The sequence below is a fragment of the Lingula anatina genome, chromosome 4 (genome assembly GCF_051362555.1).
Source record: "Lingula anatina isolate TDL-2025a chromosome 4, LinAna3.0, whole genome shotgun sequence".
Lineage (NCBI taxonomy): Eukaryota > Metazoa > Brachiopoda > Lingulata > Lingulida > Lingulidae > Lingula > Lingula anatina.
Genome location: NC_141770.1, coordinates 3,459,736 through 3,477,894, shown reverse-complemented (window position 1 = coordinate 3,477,894; position 18,159 = coordinate 3,459,736). Strand labels below are relative to the sequence as shown.

The following is an 18,159-nucleotide window of genomic DNA, read 5'->3' as shown; positions in this document are numbered from 1 at the left end:
TGGGCCTACAGAATCCTTTTTGAACATGCACAGATATGGAATGTTAAGTTTGTATTTTTAAATATTAAAATATTATTAAAATATCATTTTTTCTTTAGTGGATTTCAAAGACACAAAGAGTGTGTCAGATGCTGAGGGCAGCGAGAAGAGAGGTAAGACAGTAAGGTCAATTTAACAGGTGTTTATTTAACACACTTAAAAAATTTATACACACACAAACAGGCTCTCAGACACAAACAGGGGCAAATTGAGGCCATCTTCTGGGTCTTCCGCAAGATGGTTAGAAGTTTACATTGATGGTGATTTAATTTTTTTGTCAGAAGACAGTCCACAATGGAGGATGGATCAACAAACATAATTTGCAAGACTGTCAGAAAATCTCACGAGATCCGGCCCTTACAAACATTGTGTTTTTATTCCCTGTTCAGTGATCTAAATCTTTGAATACATCTTTGACTATGGTATTGAATCCTTGTTGTGCATGGGCATGGAATGTTGAATTTGTGTTCTTTTTTTTCCTTCAGTTGATGTCAAAGACACAATAATTACTGTGACAGAGGATGTGAAGGAGAGAGGTAAGACAGCAGGGTCAATAGAATAGGGATCTATTTATTACATTGATGACATGTAATAGTGCATGTTCATGCACACACACACACACACACACACACACACACACAGTTGATACCAAACTGAAAGACAAGAACAATGTAACACTTGTAAAGACCCTAAGTATTGAGGAGATAGGTAAGACAGGAATCTCAGTAAAATAGTTATGACTTTTAATATACTTATGAAACATGCATGCACACACACACATGCACTAACAAACACACATACGTACGCACATACATACCACAAGCATGCTGCTCAAGCAAAGTCTTTAGCATACTTAAGAAGATGATTTATTTTTAAGTCATTTAAAGATTTGAATGTGTCTTTCATAAATTGTAATACTGAATCCTATTTGGACATGCACAGATATGGAATGTTAAGTTTCTATTAGATATCATTTTTTCTTTAGCCAATATCAAAGACACAGAGAGTGTGTCAGATGCTGAGGGCATCAAAGAAAAAGGTAAGACAGTAAGCTTAGGGCAACTTAACAGGAATTCATTTAACACACTTAAAAATGTAAACACACAGATGGACTTTAGGGGGAGACTCTGATACACAAACACTGAGTTTAAATTCACTGTTCTGTGATCTATATCTTTGAATGGGTCTTTGACTATGTTAAATAATGTGTTGAATTTTTGTTGTGCACAGGTATGAAATGTTTAATTTGTTTTCCTGTTTTTCTTCAGTCAGTATCAATGACACAACAACTGTGGCAGAGGACGTGAAGGACAGAGGTAAGACAGTAGGGTCAATAGAATAGTAGGGTCAATATTTATTACACAGATGGAATGTGATTGTGCATGTACACACACACACACACACACACACACACGCAGACTCCTTATGTTGTGCCAACACAAATTGTGCTTTTGGCCAGATTAAAATGATACTTGGCAATTTTGTTTATTCCAAATACTGGTAAAAGTGTTTCATTGAAGCTTCATACATGAAATATGATGTTGCACTGACTTATTGAACATTTTATACTTTTGCCTCTTAGTAAGTAATATTGTATTATACATTTTAGCTCCAAAGAATAGCGGCCCATCTAGGTGGAGGAGGGTATTGAATCTGTTCACGTCTTGCTTCAGACAGAGGGCACGAACATAAATGGTTATTATTATTATTATTATTAATTAAATAATTCTAAACACTTCAGACATTAAGAAATGAAGAAAAGTCAACAGTATTTTTAAAAGAATAGATTTATTATACATTTACAGAGAAGTTCTTTTTGTTTGTCTCTTTGTTTTGATGGTATCATAACTAAGTAAGCTTTCAGTTTTTTAGAGGAAAATTATGTCAAACAGTACATGAAAGCAGTAATTATATGATAGTAGCAAAGAGCTGGTGGTTGTAGAGTTACTGTCAACATCTATTTACACTATATTTAACTGAATACACATTTTAACTGAATAATATTTTAATATTTTCAACTTTTATTTTTCAGGGTCGTCAATGCAGAACTATCATTGCCTCTGTAGAAGCCAGTTAAAACCTGCAAAATGTCATTCTCTTAATTTTTCAATAAGATATTAAATTTTTGTAATCAAATGAGTTTTGTTTTTCTTTCTTTTCTTAATTGAGGGTACCATTAGGGAGGGGTGATCACAGTTCACAGGAAATAAAATCATTAATTTACAAATCACAGTAAACAAAACTTTATGTATATCACACCAACAATGCTAGTTGAAAATCCTGAAAATTACAAGACTTTATTTCACGAAGGGCAAAGAACAAAAAGCCGCATTTACGAGCCACAGGAATGAGGTGCTTCATGGATCATGCTAAATAATATGGACATTTCACGCATCTCAGGGAAATAAAAAGTGGCTTTAACTGGTAACAAAATACCCAGTGGGACTCTTTTAATTAATTTTTTTTATCAGATTCTTTTTTCAATTTTTTTCTATTAAACCAAAGAAATAAACAATACATGGTACAAACTTTTAACTTCATTCAAATACATTCATGAACACTCATGCTCGCACACATATACCCTACCATATGGTTCAATTACGGACAACACTTTCGGTTTAATATTCCAGTATTTTCATGTTTAAATCCAATAGATATAGGCCTATAGTTAAAACTCCTAGGAATTCACTTGAAAAGTAAACTTGCTTTAGGCAAAAGCGGCTTTCTAGATCACTTGCAACTTTTACAGATAATGAGCCCGTTTTAATTAACTCTTATACGTGTAACATTGAGAGTATTTTTAAAACCTTTATTGCATCTGGTGGCTACAGTGGAGGAACGGGGAAAACACTCCAACGTTATTAGCGCCACCGGTAAAATAATTGAGAGAGATCTCTCCCAACTGGATGATATCTTGAAAGACAGAATGGAGAAAACAACAAAACGAATTGTGGGGATCCCACCCACCAAAAAAGTTCTCTTTTCAAATTTTTTATCCAGCAGACTTCTGACTTTTAAGGGCAGTAAATGGTTTTAAGTAGTTTTTTGTCTCTCTTTAATTCCACTTTTAGGCCTAGTTCATAATGTTTTTTATTGTCCAGTGTTTTATCTTAGTTTTATCTCTCAAAGGATAACAATTGCCGATATTTATATCTAAATATTTTTATTGGCTTAATAAATACTTACTTTATCTTATCTTAGTTGTACTATTGCTATAGCCATGTTAAATGTAGGCCTATTATCATAAAAAGTACTGTAAATAGCGGCAACTTTCTTTTTTAACACAATTCCTTTTCTGTCATTTTTCAAAATGATTAAAGGATTTAAAATCTTTTAAAACACCCTGCTGCGGTACGATATTTTTATCTCTTTTACACACAGTACGCTTTGAAATATGTGCTCGAAGTAGCTAAATCTCTTTACTTTTCTCGTCCCAAAAACGTTACCAACGCTCTCAGATCAGGTCTATCCTTTTAAAATAAAATGATCTATTGTATAAAATATAACATGAGTAAAACATGAGTAAAACCATAACGCCATACTTAAATCAAAATTCTCCCCCCCCCCCCATACGCCCCCTTTCTACTGATACCATACAAACTCAGCGTGTGTAGGAGTGTGAAAACTAACGTAGATCAAGTTCACGGATAGGATATGCCATGTAAGGGGAGATAGGTTATATCCTTTTGCGTTTCTTTATTCTGTCAATTTTGAGAAGAAATATCAGTGTCTTGTATTACATTTAGTCAATATAAAATTTAAAAAAGTCAATTTTCCTCCCTCTATCACGTAATTCGTCAGATGTAATAAAATACAGCATTTCCCCCAGAAAACCTTTACCCCCATTTGTGTGAATGCAATGTGCCGTCTGCAGAGCTCAGCGTCTGCCACCACGCTGGATGCTTCGCGGTTCCCGGGAGCTGAACAATTAACGCGGTCTGAAAAATTTTAGGGAGAGTCAGATGAAATAGAGAGGAACCGAGGCATATATAAAGTTCTACGTGTTGAAGCTGGAGATGTGGGCTAGTTTAATTCTTTTCTTTAAAAGTTCTCAATATACTCTGCCTTTCACCAACCCTATGCAACCGAAATATTTTGCTGGCATCTTGATACATTTTCCACTTCTGTCTCCCCCGTAAAACGGTCCATACTAAAAATCAATAATCGTAATTTTATACAGGCAATTGACCTACTTTTATACCCATGCAGCTATCAACGAGTTTTATGGCTGTGGAGTGAAAACGTGATACACGTCTGTGATATAAAAAAGTTATTACTAATTACACAATTTACGATCAGTGCATATGACTCAAAAGTGTTCCGATTTGTGAGCTTAAGGGGACATTACTTTTTGAAAGTAATGAAAAAATTGGAAACAAGCCAAAATCAGAAAAAATGCATTTTTTCTCTTATATGCAAATTGGGTTCCTTGAAGTAATATATGACTGGCCGGAAGTGATGTTCATATCAGAGATTTGTAATGATGATGATCTTAATGATAATAAATGATGCTTAAAAAATCTTGTTAAAGTTTTCAGTTGTCATCTGGTGTGAAAGAATTTTTTTCTGCACTAACACAATCTTTTCACAAGTGAAAAATAGATAGTAAACTGCATACGTCTCAGCTTTTGGGTGAAAATCGCACGCCTTAGATATTAGGTGATGATTATGATGTAAAAATATGCGTGTCTAAGGCTTCCATTAAAATTTTGACTGCATTTCTATTTATCTGGTTCGACAAAGGTGACTTTTACATGGATAATTTCTTTCTCTTTTTTAAAGCGAAAACTAGGCATAAAAGTCAAAATATTTAGAAGTAAAAAGATTTCAAAGTTTAAAATCTTCTTGGTCACTCGTCGTGGTGGTTCACGGGGAAATTTTAAGACATCTTACTTTGTATAAATTGATAACCATCCGATTACGCGCTTTTTAATGATATTCGTGATACACAACTTAAAACCGCCTTGACTTGTGGCAAAATTACATTTTACATTAGACAATTAAATTTTTGGCTTGTGTCAAATTGTGTGTTTTTTTTTTTTTTTTTTGTCTTCTCTTACTGTTTAAGTGCGGAAAATAGGCCTGTTTGTTGTAAATAAGCTCAAGTTTAATATAAGCAACAAGTAAAGTCTTGAGTCGTTATTCTCACAACATTTGGATTTTTTACCTACTTAATTTTTTTAACAAAGTCAAGTTGTTACGTTGTCTATGATTAAACTAACAAACAACACATTCCATACATAGATATACTTTATAAACCTGTGCAGCTGCCATTACTTAAATTTCTCATGTCTAGGAAACTCGCTGATGTAAAGAATATGTGTACTTATTTAAATACAGGTGTATATGTGCTTGTCTAGATAAGGTAATCTACATGTAGAGGAAGAAGAAGGTCTTTTTGATATTTCGGCTACACGTAAGACCTGACGAAACACCCCTTGATGTCTTTAATTTTGTGTACGTGTACTTTGTGATAGCCCTGTAAAAATATAAGCATGATTTAATTATGAATTTTCGAAAAAAAAACTAGTAGAATACTACGCAAAAATAAGTTAATACAAAAGAAACAAATATGATTGATATATCACTCCAAAACTTTTGCTGTTTCTTTCGACAGGATTTGATACGAGGCGGTATATCTATACTACACTAAAGGCATTTTTTTTTTGTATCGAAATACTCTAGATGCAGCAGAATCATCATATCAAAAACACCAAAAAAGTGATAACTCATATCCACCGGAGAAGTGTATTTTCATTTTATTACCGTTATTAGATTATAAATTTAATTCTCATGCCTAGATTACATTTGAAAAGCGTACTGCGCGATGAAATCGTAAACGATTTTCCATGCTTTTTTTTAAATTTTATTTTGCATCGTAAGTGGCTACGGGCTACGGGCTACGGCGAATACGTTTACATTACAAAACAGTGTTGCTTTTTACACAGATAATAAGGAATTTAATCTCGAGCTGGTCCAACCATTGTACTTTATATCTGCTCATTAATGACAAAATCCCCGCAATACTACTGGTACACATCAAGTAGACTGTCCTGTAGGTAGCTGCAAATCAGTCAATGGTACACAATGCTTTGAGGACTTCTTTAAAGACTTCTGCTGCTGTTACACAGAGACGAAGTAAATATAAAACATTGATGCATGTATCAGACTATCTCAAAAATAGATTATTTACTAGAATAAAATTTTATTTATCATTACTTTTACATTAGACTGAGGTCTCGGTTTTATTCTACCGGATTCCATTGCTGACAAAATCAATACTGGAGAAGACGTAAAGCGGTTATATTGACGTAGATAAAGATATTAAATCCTAACTTGAGCTTTAACTAAAGCGTTTTACGTAACAGACAAGGGGTTAAACTGAACAGATGAACAGGTCCAATAGTGCTGTGTCATCCTCACCGATCTTCTCTTGATGGATGACAGCCTGGCCCTTGTGAAAAATATTGAGTTGTTCCCACAGAAAAATGTAAAGCGTGTACTGGGGTTGCCAGACACCTTTTTTTCTAGACCTTCTTCATGCCATTTTCTTTAGTTTTTTTCTTTTACAGATCTTGTATCAGTGCTCCAACTTGAACATTCCCGGGTCCATCATAATACGTTGATAAAAAACGAATAAAGCAATGAAAGATTGGTGAGGGCACTTTCTACAATAAAACACCAACACTAAAAGTAATAATTAAAGATACCGAAATTTCTGCTCATTGTTTTTTCCCCGTCATTCGTCTTTGTCTAAGTCATCGTTTTTTGCATTGTCTTCAAATATTCATGGAGCCCATATTTTGGGAGAGGGGCAACTGCCGCAATGAAGCCCACGTAATCCTCTAGCTAATTTCATTTACAAGCACACTTACCACATCGTCACCATGATAACAATATAAGCTCTTTCTGTAAAATAGCAAAATTTCTGTCCACACAAACAACTGATTTTGCAAGAATGAAAACATCAATTGAATAACATGACTATAAACCAATGTTATGAGATATGGTATGTTTAACCTGAAGCTAGGGGATGAACAAGGACAGTGAGAAGTCGTTCTCCGTAATGGGTTCCTGACCACTCCTCTAGGTCCAACCTTATCAGTAAAATACGTCAGGGGGTGTTCCATGTCAAGTAAGTGTCTCGTCTGTCAAGCTGCAGGCAAATATGACATCAGTGCAAACACTGAATCGCTGAGTAGGAGAAGGGAGGTGGGGGGGGGGGGGGGCAACGAGAAATTTACTCACTTGAAGTTGGCCTAGGACTGACTGGGGTCACGGTCCTCGATGCCATGTATCAAGAACTTGTTTATAAATATGTAAGGCGTAAAGAAATGAACTGGGCCCAGCATCCTCTTCTCCGCTAAGAACTGACGTGGCTGAAAATGTAAGGGCGGGGTGGGTGAGGGGAGTAAGCTCTATACTCCCCCCCCCCCCCCGGCAAACATTTTTCTCAGCCTACGGTACTTATCATAAAGAAATAAATAAATTTTGGTTTTGAGTACGTGTGGGCTGGAAATAACATTTATTTTTTGGAAAACTTTGCAGGTCAGACTGGACTGTCTTCGTGCAAGATCGATAAGTTTCAAAACATTTCTAAACCGAAATCATAACGCTGGAAATATTCATAATATACGCATCTACTTTCTCTAAATTTCGTTGTTTGCATCACAGGCTGATGATAAAAAAGGTAGACATGAGGACATTTTTAAATGTGAACGTAGATTATGTGTTGTACTAATATGCGGGTATAGAGTAGACACCGAAACTACACTGGGTTTATTTGTCACAGAAAATCAATGTATGTATTAAAACGGCCAATACATTACCTTTAAAGTAGTTTTTAATACTTCTAGTTATTATCTATTTTGACCTGGGATTTAACATATGTATTTCACTGCGAACTTCATTTATTATCGTGTATTTATTTCTTATTTTGTTTATTTTGTGGGTAATTATCCTGTGCCCTATTCCCTTTTTCTTTCAATCCGGGTGAACACACTCCATGCCATAGAGTTGATGTGTACATGTAACTGAAGGATAGCCTTTGGAGTCTACAATACAAAGTAAAATGTGTCCCTCAAAACAAGGTGAGACTACATAGCTATACTGGCGCAGAGCAGACTTGCATTTTTTGGGGATTTCAAACTCTTTCCTGTGCTCTCAATCTTCTAAACATCTAAACTGAACAGTCCTCCTGCTGACAATCTCCAACCGCAAGCGTAGCTTGGACTTATTTTTAACATGACTAAAAAAGTTCCTGCTTGTATAGAAATGCAAGACCGAGACTTTTTAATTTAAACACGGGCACCCTAAACTGTAAAAGATATCTGTTTTTTGCACATGCCTATACACTGTATTTACTCATTAATGACGCCTAATTTTAATTTACTCATTTAAATAATCCCGGGGACATACGGCGTATTCATTGTTCAACAGCTGTACTTGATCACCAGTATGATGATTGACGTTTGTTTATATAACTGCCAATCAAGCCATCCACTTCTAATAGCTTTGATTGGCACCTCTCAATCACAGGAAGTAAAAGCTCCTTTGCAGGATGATTGTGATTGACGTTTGTTTAACTAACCGTCAATCGAGCTGTCAAATTTGACAGCTTTGATTGACACCTATCAATCACAGGAGATAAAAGTTCTTTGGCGGTATGGATGTGATTGACGTATGTTTACTCAAACTGTCAAATTTGACAGCTTTGATTGATATCTATCAATCACGAGATGTTAGAGTTCTTTTATTCTACAAAGAAATTGTAGGAGCCGTCCGCACTGGACAGATTCCCCCAGGACTGGAATTTTTAAGAAAAGAATAAGAAAATAATAAAGCTTGCATTTTGATGAAAGTATTGATCAAATCGGTCCATGATCATTTATATAAAGCGTGTTATTATATACAGGTAAAATTTTACAAGGAATTAGCTTCTTAGATAGAGATAGCTTCTCGATCCTGGACAACGTCTCCACGTGAATTCCCAGAGAAAAAAACATCGCCTGCAGGGGCCTCAAGTACGATTACCACTGTTATTTGGAACTCTTTTTTCATATAAATGAAATTAATGACATATGGACACTTTTGAAATAAGTGAATTCAGTACAAAAAGTTCCGAGTATTTAAAAAAAATTATTATGAGACTCCGAAGATATTATAAGAAAAATGATCATATCAGCGCCCTCTATCATTTATCACTGTCTTCACTAGCACAATATGATGAAATTCATGGACAACGTCACGGTCATGTTGAGAAAGTTTGAGGTCAAATACTGTAGCATAATCACTGTTGTAACTCAACTTCCTCTATTCTCCCGGACCATTAAATACCTGTCAACATGGACAATTGCCAGAGAGGAAGTTTCCCTCGCACGACCTACGTCCCCCACCCCGAAACACACACACACACACACACACACACACACACACACACACAATTAACTTTTATGCTTAGGAAAATAACGCCTCGGTTAGAAATGTGTTGTTAGCAGTTTGCTATAGTAGAATGCTTTAACTACACAAAATGATACAGGAAAATCAAATCTGCAATTAAGAAAGTCATTCAATGTTTCAAGAGGTTCATCAGATTGGTCATACTAACAGCCTGTTTTAATCAATAATTAAAACAAGACAATTTTTGCGCTCCGTTTCAGTCTCCGTTATGTTGCTTTCATCGGGGATTCAGCTTATTGCACACCTCAGGTAGAGGTGACACTCACGTCGTTAGCCTAGCTTTGTTACTGGAACATTTTTTTAAATATAGTTGAGGTTTCTTTGTGAAGTCCCAAATATCTCACTTCGAAAAAAAAATCACTTTTTCTTTATTTAAAAAAACAAATTATCATTCTGTCCTTCAAACCGCAATCTGTACAACTCTCTCTTTTAGCCCATTGCCTATGGGGACAGTTCGGCAAAAACATTAAATCCCATTCATTAGCATTTCTTATGTTTTCTGATGTATTCTGGATAATTGCACAAATAGGCCCTAGTGCATATATGAAAATGTGCAACATTTCGTGCAAGTTGGCAAACATACTTAATGTGATAATCGCCGACAGTTTGTGTAGTTCAAAAATAGCAAAATTTGACTTCACGTAAATTCTGTCGACACTGCGTAGAGATTTTACGTCGTTTTTTCACGCGCCATTATGTTGTGTCGCGTTCGTTGTGTGTAAAAACGCTAAATTCAATGAAAAATGCCTATAATTTCTTTCTATTTTAATCTTTTAAAATTTCAAATTCAAGACATGATAGACAAGTATGTAAGCTTCAATTTTATTCATTGGGACAACATTTCAGAGGAAGAATTTGATAGAGTAAATCAGCGCTAAATTATAATGTCACGGTGATTTTCTAGCATAACATCAGCATAACATTTGCTGGAACTTATTTCAATTTTAGTTCCTTTCGTAGCGTTGACGCTTTGCCAGTTAATTTTCTAGTGCTGCGTTTTTAGTAATGGCGCTCTTTCTCAATAGACGTCATCTTGGAATTCGAAGTCCATCTTTGTGAATTATTATAGTTGAAACATACGGTAGTTATATAAGTAGAAAAATATAAATTTGAACAGGTTTTTTTAGAGACAAAAGTTGTAAAAGTTTGTATAACCTGGTGTGTTAAAGTTAAAGGACACCGGTAAACACCCGAACGCACTCAAAACTCAATTTCCCCGACTCTCCCAAACCTTTTATACCATCATCATACCCTCCCCCCATAATATTTGTGCCGTTTTATTTCAACGTATTTCTTTTTAATCCATATTTCTCTATTGAATGCTTCGTCGACATCTAATTTAAACTAAAATATCATATTGTCATTTCCAATGGCTTATTAGGTAATTTCTGTATGAACTTTTTATCCCCCCTCCCCGCCTCGCGTTATGTCTTCACTAACACAATGGGCTGATATTTTGTGGGGTCCGTCACAATCATGGTTGAGGCAGCATCAGAATCAAAACACCGAAGTCTCTATAGTAAGGTCTACTTGGTCAAACATAGCAAAAACTGCTCAGATATTCAAATCAGTGGACCTTATTGAGTCATATCAAGAAAGCCAGTGACCTACATAATGTCGTCACGGGGTTGATAAGGATCTGAAGTTAATTTTTGTCTGGCATTTTTTGAAATATACTGAACACAAACTTGTCCAATGTATTTTTAATGTTGTAAATTACAAATGAAGTTTCATCCGTAAAATATTGGTGAGAGTTGAAAAGGAAAGGCGGTCACTTCAGCCTGTCACCTCCCCCTACCATGAATGTAATGGGATGGACAGCCTGGAAGGAGACGTCACTGCCTCAGTGCTGAGTGATCAGGAAGTGGAGCGAAGGCGGCTTAGATATTAAGTATAAGAATATCGTAATTTCAGCCATATCAGTATAACGTTTTAAGAAATCAATGTTAGGTATTTGGTGATAAGTTATTTGTGATTCATTTTTGAAAAATATTTTGACGCCCGTTTGTTTAAAAGTGGTTTTTTGATCATTTCCCAACATTTTCCCCACGTACCATTTATTTCCACATTCACTTCATCTCATCACGTCTCATAAAACAAAGGAAGATGCAGTTGCACTTCATGTTCAGTATTTTGACCTTCGTCGATAGAATTAGTAGTGGCAGTGGATGTTTACCGTGAGAAATGGCCAAGGAGGGGAAAATGTTGTGATATGTATTGTGAGAGTCTGGCTATTGGCATATTGATATTTAGTGAGCGGTTGGTAGTGGAATTATAGAATATATCATAGGTATAGTAACAAACGTCCATTTCCGAAGTAAAGAACATTATTCAAGTATAAAGGGAATATATTAATATACCTCTATTTCGAATATTTGCGATATTAAGACTTAATATTTCATTTCAATGAAATTTTTGAGCTAAATTGTAGTTGTATTGATTTCTGCGTGACATATTATAAGATAAAGCCTTCAATACATAAGGGGCGAGCTGATGGCTCGAAATGCTGTTTGGAACCGAGTTGAAAGGGCTCTGTCCAAAGGTGTCTTTTTCGTGTTTTTTATCAACATAACATCACGAATTTGGATTTTTTACAAATTAAATGTAGTATTTAAAAAGACAATTAAAATTTTTATTTTCAAAAAGTTTTATAACTGATTTGACTGGCCTTTTTATCTTTACATTGTACCTACTATCCATTTTAATATCTTAACATTTTTACTGTGTATTTATTTATTTACTCGATTAATCTCATTCTGTCCATTTTACCCCTGTAAAGTCTACTGAACATTTTATATGGATTTTAGACTATAAATAAATTTTATTCTGTTATTATTATTATTGGAATATTTAGAACGTTATATTAGAATGTATGGTATTCAGTTAGAAAAGTTATTTTGTTGCACTGAAATATGTTCTTTACTATCGTAGTTTCAAGTTCGTCACGCGTGTCGTGCGAAATGGTGCTATATGTGATATTCTTTAGCAAGACAGCAAAGGGTGACTTTCTAGTTTAGATCGAATGCGAATTAAGTGCGCAAAAATATACCAATTTTATGTCGGTTTAAAGCCAAATATTTTTCTATATTAGCCAGCAATTTCACCTAAATCACCAAGACACATCATCAAAACCGTTGATAAATTCTACGAATTGTTAATTTCCCTTTTTTTTACCGGTGTGACTATATTCTTCACTACCCTCTACCAGGGCGACTGATAGATTTTTTTTTTTTACAGATATTAATAGATATGTCTCTAGATAGATAGATAGATAGATGACAGATGTTCATTTGGTTCTAAGTCACTAAGCAGAGGGTAATTTTTCAGCCTCATTCTCCAAATGGACTGAAATCTAGAACTTTACGATTGACGCTCATTGTGTGTCTTTCTTTCAATGTTCAGATAAAAAGGCATTTGCTGTCTTGTTTTGTAAAAGATGTATTTTTATGAACCAAGAGCGATTATTTTGTTTTACTTGTAAAAGTATGTAGAATTTACAAATATCAATTTCCATTTGCGAAAATTCCCTTCTTGAAAAGCTTATTTTGTTCATGTAAATATCATTCATATGATGGAAAAGCAACTACATGTTCTTTCGTGTTTTACTTATCTCTGAATGTAGTTCTTACAATATAAGATATGACACGTTTTATTCTGAAATATACATTTTTGCCATTAATCTGTTGAAAAAGTACAGGTTCTGGGTAAAGATGATGGGACCATTTATGTGAATGAAATTTGTTTTATTTTCCAAATTTAATCGTTTTCGGGTATTATACCTTACCAGTATCTTTCATTCTATCGACTAAATGATGCAGAAATTAGGGTTGTTTTCTCGTATTTAGAACAATGAGAAATATCGTGATCTGTTCCTTGGATTTTAACCCAGACTTCATAAGTGAACATGTAGTTTGTTTTCTAATTAAAAAATGGATATAGGAAATGTGAGAAATATCGTGATCTGTTCCTTGGATTTTAACCCAAATTTCATAAGTGAACATGTAGTTTGTTTTCTAATTAAAAAATGGATATAGGAAATGTGAGAAATATCGTGATCTGTTCCTTGGATTTTAACCCAAATTTCATAAGTGAACATGTAGTTTGTTTTCTAATTAAAAAATGGATATAGGAAATGTGAGAAATATCGTGATCTGTTCCTTGGATTTTAACCCAAATTTCATAAGTGAACATGTAGTTTGTTTTCTAAAAAGGATTTTTTTTCAATTTCATATTTCTTTTATAATCTAATGTTCATTATTCTTTCAATTTTGTTAAAAGCTGGTTAAACGCTGTATTTGTTTTTTACGTATTTTGACACTTTTTTTTTTTTGCTTAATTAAAGCCCCCTCTACACTGGACGGCGTCCTTTCTGCGTCCCGTAGTACGGCCCCGTTTGAGAGTGAAAAAGAAATACTTTGCGTGCCGACAACTGGCCAATCATTGAGCATTCATTCTGCAACCAAAGTGCTGCTTGTCCGTCCTTTCTACGACCGATGCCAATTTCATGGTCGCACAAAGGACGCAGAAAAGACGCCGTCCAGTGTAAAGGGGGTTAAACAACGGAATTGTGTCAGTTTTTTTCTTCCTAACGATACGTGTTCGACTTTAAAAAGCACTCAATTTTAAACAGAGCATTTAGAATAAATATAAGTCTCATAATTTTCATTGCTATATAAAGGAAACAATGACGGATCCAGGACATTTTAAAGGGGTCAGATGTTGACATTTGGGGCGAGATGGAGTATTTTGAGAACTTTATCATGTAAGTCCAGAATGGGTCTCTCTCCTAGGGGGAGGGGGGCAGAGATTAGATCCGCCATTGTTTTTTAAGTTGAAATGTTTATTTTGTGTCATTAAGAGCAAACATAAGACCATAAGTGTGGTAGATAGTTTATTTGTCAAGTTGAATAGATAAGAATGTTACATGTTACATCTTGAAGTGAATTGAATAGCAAACATCAAAAGTTTTCTTTCAGAATCTCAAACATTTTTTTAAATCGTGTAGTAATAAAAAGACTCAAGACAATTATGTTTTACAGATATATGTTTCAAAATAATTGAATACATAACAGCAATCTGTACTTCTCGAATAATAAACTTATTGAATGTTCAAAATGTCTTAGTGTTTTTACTGATGGCTACATGGCTCAGTGGTAGTCTGGGGTTGGGGTTCGATTCCTGGCTCGGGCACTTTGGAATTACAAAGGGGTGCTATTAGAATTTTTCTTTGGTTACTATAAGAAGAAAGTCTACCCGGGGAGGGTGGGTGGGAACACTTAGAGAAGTAGGTAACGCGCTTGCCTCAGAGACAGAAGGTCCCCATGTTCGATTCCTGGCGCTTCTAGGTCCCAGCAAATTACCTTTTGCAAAAATAAACTCAAATAAACAATTTGAACTACTACAAGAAGATCATACGAATGAGGAAAAACAAGCCGAGGCAGTAGCGCAGTAGGTAAGGCGACAGACCAAGAAAGAGAAGACGACGACTCAGTTAATAACCAAAGGTTCGTGTCGAGCTGAAGAAAAGAAAGTCAAGAATGAACATATGACATGTCACACATCATCTTTTTTTACAACTTTTATGTACATTTATTATAACAAATACAAACAACTGCACCATACAGATGTATGCAAAATCCAAACATTACATTTTGGCTCTACATAAAAAGTAATTTTCATAACGACTGCGCAATTTGAGATATAAATCAATCTTAAATACAACTATCTACAACTAAATGTGTGGGAGATTCTATGCATTTTGAAAAGTGTCGCTCAAGATCAATCGTTTTGGTTTTAATAAAGAACATGAAATCTCCCTTTTTTATATTTTTGCCCAAAGTTAAAAAAGAAAGTTGTAGATTCGCAGGGAAGTATTTTACAGCAATCGTTCAAAGTTGACATTGGAGTATTTGTCTTATGAGTGAGCTAACATTTCACCAAGGGACATTTTTATCCAAAATTCAAGGGTGGTGGTAGTATGGAAAATTCAAAATGCATATGATCTCATGTAAGCGTTCCCCCCCGCACGCGGGAACACACTCATGACCCCACAACTAACCGTATGTCCCCATGCTGATGATCGCACACAACACCAAACAGCAGTCAAACATTATTCAGTTCTGTTAATTTGATGAGTGCTTTTCTTGTAGGTAAATGGATATGTACCTTATATTTTGCTTCATTTTTCTTCTCTTAAAATCTTAAAATAGGATTTAGGTGGCACAATTTTGAGTGAACACTTAAATGTATGCGTCCTGCGAATCAAGACCAGCATGAAGACATGGCAAGTTTACAACCTCATCCCAGTCATAGTTATTTTTATGAACAATATGTACACAAAATTAGAAAAGGTTATGCAAAAACAAGTTTACTTAAAAAAACTCAGAAAATGCTAATAAACTCTACGGTCACTGGTGTTCAGTGGTCAAGATACACTCAACAAAAATAACCCAACAGCACGTGCAGGACTGGCACCTAATCAGGCCTTTTGTTCTCAATCACTCCTTGATCCCGACCGAAATATAGAATTAAGAAAGAACCAAGAACAAGATCAACATTAAGTAAAACACTGACTTTCCAATTTTGTGGAAATCTTTTACTCTAACCAATCAAAGTGTCATTTTTCTTATAATTTTTTTTGTTTTTTCATGTTTGATTAGAAAAAAAAACAAAAGAAAAAGGGTTTTTAGGCGTGTAACTGACCAAGTTTCTTTAATTACTGGGAAATACCCATTTCCCCCAAATCAAAACTTTGCGACAACTTTAGTTTCGGATTTTTCAAAATTTCAACTTGTAAAAGATGCGATAAATGCCAGTTCTACATGTACATTTTAATTGACGCAAAAGGTAACACTTTCTACTAATCACAGTTTCTCTTTGTGAGTATTTTCGCTTTGTAATGAAGGTATAAAGTTAATTTCCCTTCTTTAATAACAAAAACTTATTAATTGCGAAAAAAAACTAACCCAACCCCTGATTTGATTTTCTGAAAACGAACTCCTCCCAGCAATAAAACTATGGGTCTATCACTGATCAGACATAGTACTAGTATATCAAAATACCGGGAACCCAAGGAAGTTTATTCTTACCATGCGACATAACCGCATATTCACAATTTTAGAAAGTCCCGTTTTAAGACGTGTGGGCAATTCTGCAATAACTCTTAAAAGTGTCATAATTTGGATTACAGCGTTTACAGTTTGTTGTAAATTTACGTTTCGCTCATTTGTTCCTTTGAACCCACAATAAAAGATTCCTGAATGCATTTTACGTATTTTTCTATTCTAAATTTAACTTCATAAAAATTAATATTTGTATTCAATTTTATATGAATAATCATGCATTTTTAAGTGCACAACAAAGCGTCTTATTACATATTTGCCCACACATATAATTTCACAATCAAACATTGAACCGGTCGTACTAGCACTGTGCTCTGCCTGGACTTTATTTAATGATAATTTTACAATTACTTTCATTTTCATAGATCACCTAAGCAAGACATTTTAGTATAACCTCAAAAGTGTCGTTTCAGATTCGAAAACTGGTCAGTATAAACAAAAATTTAAATTAAAATAAAAACATCGTGCGAGGATAGAGTGCTGTACTACAACTTTTTTACACATGTATAATAATAAAACAGCAACGTGCAAGGTTGACGCTTGGATTTAGTCCATTTTATCGGAAGTTTCATGAAAAAAACACTCGTTACAAGCTGCACTTCATTTGATACACGTTTTGATGCAGAATATTACAACCCAAAGCACACATTTCAAACCAAAGCAAATGTCAACCCTGCAAGTTGACTATACGACAAACTTCGGCACACAAGACAACGTTGACATGGGTGACTGGCGAACACGAATCTGATGTCTTTTCTGGGAGTGCGTCCATTCTCATCGTAGACGGTTGTTATGAGGCACTGAAATTAAGTGAAAATGAAATGGATTAAACAAAATTCATAACAATATCTTAGGATTTGACAAAGTGAAATACATAATATTAATAAAAATCTTGATTGGTTTTTGGCTTTCTTAGTTATACATTATTTTGCGTATTTTGTGGGTAGTGTGATATAAATTCAGGATTTTATTGCTACATGTGCTTTTTAAAACTTCTTCAGAATGATTTCAACACTTCCTTTATACCAATGCATCCACACTTAAATAAATTCGTAATCCGAATACTGGCACTTTAGCTCAACTTTTTAAAAATCAAATACTTTATGCAAACAATTTATTTCAGATTATAATATCAAGGACGGTATGTAATCGAAATTGCAATCAGAAAAAAATGAAGTCAAGGGAGGTCGACAGTGCCAAGCAAATATACGTTTGCTTTCCTGGTCGCGGATAGTTCTCTATAAAATAATTTGTTTATTGTCAGTTAACTTTAATAAACAGGATATATTTGTACAGGTCACTGTCAAAAAATAAAAAAGGCACCCATTGGGAGCTGAGAATGTTACAGTAGTTACCTTTTTTGTCGTCTTGCTTTGTTTAAGACGGAATAACGCGTTCAGACCTTTGGACGGCTGGAATAATCTTCTCACTTCTTTATGAGTAAATACTTTCCTTCTGGAAAAAGCAATATAAAAAGTTATTAAACTTTCCAAGCTCATTTCAGCATTCATTTCAATGAAATATATCCAAGAGCCATTAC

At 34.6% G+C, this 18,159-nt stretch overlaps 1 long non-coding RNA gene across 1 annotated transcript; it reads left to right on the top strand.

Annotated features, from left to right (window-relative positions):
• The first annotated feature begins 1,110 nt into the window (after positions 1–1,110).
• On the top strand, positions 1,111–2,175 carry LOC147762077 (uncharacterized). Its single transcript, XR_015334156.1, has 3 exons — positions 1,111–1,355; positions 1,649–1,734; positions 2,072–2,175. It is a non-coding gene; the product is annotated as an uncharacterized LOC147762077 (long non-coding RNA).
• Positions 2,176–18,159: the final 15,984 nt, after the last annotated feature.